Below are 4,413 nucleotides of genomic sequence, written 5' to 3'. Positions count from 1 at the left end.
TCCTCGTCGGAGGTTCTATCTCGCAAGGGCTACACCAGGCTTGTAATAGCCACAGAAAGTTATATTATCATCTGACTTCATGAAATCTGTTACCTTTCACATTCAAAGCTGTGTCATGTTACATTTAGTTCGAAAGATTGAAGAGGGTGTTCCGTGGCTCCCAATTTCACAGCAGGTACCTGCTGAGGCTGTACCTCAAACAAGTGACTTTTCAGCTTAGTGGTACTAGCCATTCGTTAGTAGCATTGCATTAGGTCAACGATTGAACATGGCCAAATATTTCAGGGCCTACTCTGGACGAAAGACGAGTAATTTCTTTTAGGCAAAATGAGTAACCAACGTCATCTCCGCCCAGATCTTTGGAGGAATGGGGAGTAAAGCCATCTGTTTCCTAAACAGTCATCAAGGAGGGTTTTATAATCTTTTAAGGCTACAAAATCTACAATTTTGTGTTGCTCAGCAAGATTTTGAAATTCTTTCTCCTCTCTTTTCTGAATTTATTTTCGCCTGTCATCTCGAGTTTTTCTTGTGGATGGACTGAGTTTGGTTAAATAATAGGGAAGATTTGGGAAAATCCTAGGGATAGCACCAGTCTTTAATGTAAGCCTGTCTTTTTTCCTTGTTTACCTTCCGCCATTGTGATAAATGTTCTCAAATATTTCCACATCTTCAGGAGCAAAGTGTTTCGCACAGACTATACTAGATGAAGTAGGTATGCTTTCATTACATCATCCTTAGAAAATCTGAACACTGAAATGTATCATTCTTGATTAGAATCACAGTTGCTGGAGCGCGAAGGAACACAGACATGCCTTTGCATCTGAAATTCAGCCTAGCTTTAGTTGTGGTTATCATACTTATGCAACGTAAAATAACACAATCATGCTGCACTTTTAAACTACTGCAATTTGAAAAATACGAACACAAAATTACTTTAAAAACGACGTTGATTGTCACTATTATACATATTGCAACATGAGAAAGCTCACCTTTGCCGTAAATTAATCCTGTTCCAAATACCAAATAGCGTGTAGGTTAATTTTTTAAACTATAAACTATCTTCAGTGTACTCTGAATTTAAAACAAGTTAATTCAGGTACAACTCAAAATATAATGATACACGACGTTAGACTTGCTTACAAATTACGAACACAGAAGTCGCAGGTTTGACTCCAAGCGACGTTGTCGGATCTCCACTGCCACGGCCTTATAGTCCGACCATGGTTAATGGCATAATTCTGCCCAACGACAGGAAACAGTCTCTCTCGTACGAAGCGAATGAGCGAGTTTTTGGGCCTAAAAGCATTGACGAGATTTTAGGGCAAAGTAGACAAAATTTATAGTGTACAGTACCGGTCAAAAGTTTAGGATCACATTAAAAAATCATGGAGTTCCATCTAGGACCTACAGTTTTGCTACTAGACCTCTGTATTTTTTTTTCCTGCGCTCTTGCATCTAATATGATATACATCGCCTGATTTCAGTGATTTACGCCAAGTTTTGTACAAGTTATACAATTTTAACTGTTGGAAGATTACATCAGAAAGTCAACATTTTTGGAAAAATTATGTACTGTATCCTCTAATTGGTTTCAAGTATCACCACCAAGATCCTTGCAGAGACTTAGCAATAGTTAGGGGTCATTTTGCATAAATATAAAAATTCCGAAAAAATTCGGCACCCATTTTTGTGCGTTTGCTTTTTTTTTTCTCAAACCAGCGCTAAAATAGTAAATTTTTCCTTGTTCTTGTCATAGGTCTCAGTGTGAACTATCGGCATCAGAAATGTGTTCTTGGATGCCATCCGCAGAGTGCAAATGAAACTATCAGGGCAGATAAGTTTGACGCTGATAGCTCGCCCTGAGACCTTAGGCCTTACATGACAAAGGCAAAGAAAAATCAACAATTTTGGCCCTGGTTCAAAAAAACACGCAAAAAAACCAGTGCCGCATATTTTCGGAATGTTTATATTTATACTAAAACGGCCCCCACCTATCCCTAAGTCTATATAAAAATCTTGGTGGTGATATTTGCAACCAATTAGAGTATTCGGTACATTATATTACCAAAATTTTTGATTTTTTTGTGCGACCTTCCAAGAGTTAAAATTTCATAACTTCTACAGTAGTTGCACTAACTCAATGAGATAAGGCAACATATATCCTATTAGATGTGGGATCTCAGAAAGAAAATTATACAGTTCTAGTGGCACAATTTTAGGTTCTAGATGATATTTCGTGATTTCTTTATGTGGTCCTAAACTTTTCACCGGTACTGTAGTGATCGCCGGTTCAGGCGCTGGCTTTCTGACCTCAACTTGGCAGGTTCGATCCTGGCTCAGTCCAGTGGTACTTGAAGGTGCTCAAATACACTGACTGACAGAGCAAATGCAACACCAAGAAGGAGTGGTCAGAACTTTATGCCAATTGCAGGGTAGAATGACGTCACTGAGGTATGCTCATGATGTGAAATGCGCCGCTGTGCTACGCACGTAGCGAACGATAAATGGGACACGGCGTTGGCGAATGGCCCACTTCGTACCGTGATTTCTCAGCCGACAGTCATTGTAGAACGTGTTGTCGTGTGCCACAGGACACGTGTATAGCTAAGAATGCCAGGCCGCCGTCAACGAAGGCATTTCCAGCAGACAGACGACTTTACGAGGGGTATGGTGATCGGGCTGAGAAGGGCAGGTTGGTCGCTTCGTCAAATCGCAGCCGATACCCATAGGGATGTGTCGACGGTGCAGCGCCTGTGGCGAAGATGGTTGGCGCAGGGACATGTGGCACGTGCGAGGGGTCCAGGCGCAGCCCGAGTGACGTCAGCGCGCGAGGATCGGCGCATCCGCCGCCAAGCGGTGGCAGCCCCGCACGCCACGTCAACCGCCATTCTTCAGCATGTGCAAGACACCCTGGCTGTTCCAATATCAACCAGAACAATTTCCCGTCGATTGGTTGAAGGAGGCCTGCACTCCCGGCGTCCGCTCAGAAGACTACCATTGACTCCACAGCATAGACGTGTACGCCTGGCATGGTGCCGGGCTAGAGCGACTTGGAAGAGGGAATGGCGGAACGTCGTGTTCTCCGTTGAGTCACGCTTCTGTTCTGTCAGTGATAGTCACCGCAGACGAGTGTGGCGTCGGCGTGGAGAAAGGTCAAATCCGGCAGTAACTGTGGAGCGCCCTACCGCTAGACAACGCGGCATCATGGTTTGGGGCGCTATTGCATATGATTCCACGTCACCTCTAGTGCGTATTCAAGGCACGTTAAATGCCCACCGCTACGTGCTACCCAATGCTCTGTTTCAGCAGGATAATGCCCGCCCACACACTGCTCGCATCTCCCAACAGGCTCTACGAGGTGTACAGATGCTTCCGTGGCCAGCGTACTCTCCGGATCTCTCACCAATCGAACACGTGTGGGATCTCATTGGACGCCGTTTGCAAACTCTGCCCCAGCCTCGTACGGACGACCAACTGTGGCAAATGGTTGACAGAGAATGGAGAACCATCCCTCAGGACACCATCCGCACTCTTATTGACTCTGTACCTCGACGTGTTTCTGCGTGCATCGCCGCTCGCGGTGGTCCTACATCCTACTGAGTCGATGCCGTGCGCATTGTGTAACCTGCATATCGGTTTGAAATAAACATCAATTATTCATCCGTGCCGTCTCTGTTTTTTCCCCAACTTTCATCCCTTTCGAACCACTCCTCCTTGGTGTTGCATTGTCACTGTCAGTCAGTGTACGTCAGCCTCGTGTCGGTATATCCTCCTCAGTCCGTATGCAGCATATGCTCTACATGTGGTTTTGTCTACTTACAATAAAACAAAGTAATTTAAGGAAAAAGTAATAATGCTAGGAAAGTCAACTCTGAGTTCTGACGTAGTATATACGCTACACGAATAAAACAACTTAGTGAAACACACTAATTTTCTATGGTGAATTTTTCAAAATTATTTGAGCAATATATAACACATCGAATGCATCAATAGGCTCGGGACTGAAGAGGATATTTACCGGCAAGTAAAAACACTCTCGTGGGACAACATTTCGGCGCTTCGGCGTCTAAGAAAACCGTTGAAGTAATTAGTGGGACGTAAAGCCAATAATATTATTATCATCATCATCGCCATCATCATCATTGTCATTACTGTTTCCTGAACGAGATTACAAGTGGAAATACGTCTCTCGGTTGTGGATGGTTTTTATTCAGCTTTTCCTGAAATGTTTGATTTGCTTTAAGATTTTAAGTTGTAAAATGACTTCCTTTAATGGAAAGTGAGAGTGGTAAATTATATGATTGAAGAGAACTGAAAAAATCTTTACAATCCTTTTTTTTTTTTTTTTTTTACAAGTTTTTTTACGTCGCACCGACACAGATAGGTCTTATGGCGACGATGGGATAGGAAAGG

This window comes from Anabrus simplex, chromosome 1 (genome assembly GCF_040414725.1).
Source record: "Anabrus simplex isolate iqAnaSimp1 chromosome 1, ASM4041472v1, whole genome shotgun sequence".
Taxonomy (NCBI): Eukaryota; Metazoa; Arthropoda; class Insecta; order Orthoptera; family Tettigoniidae; genus Anabrus; species Anabrus simplex.
This window is presented reverse-complemented; position numbering follows the sequence as displayed.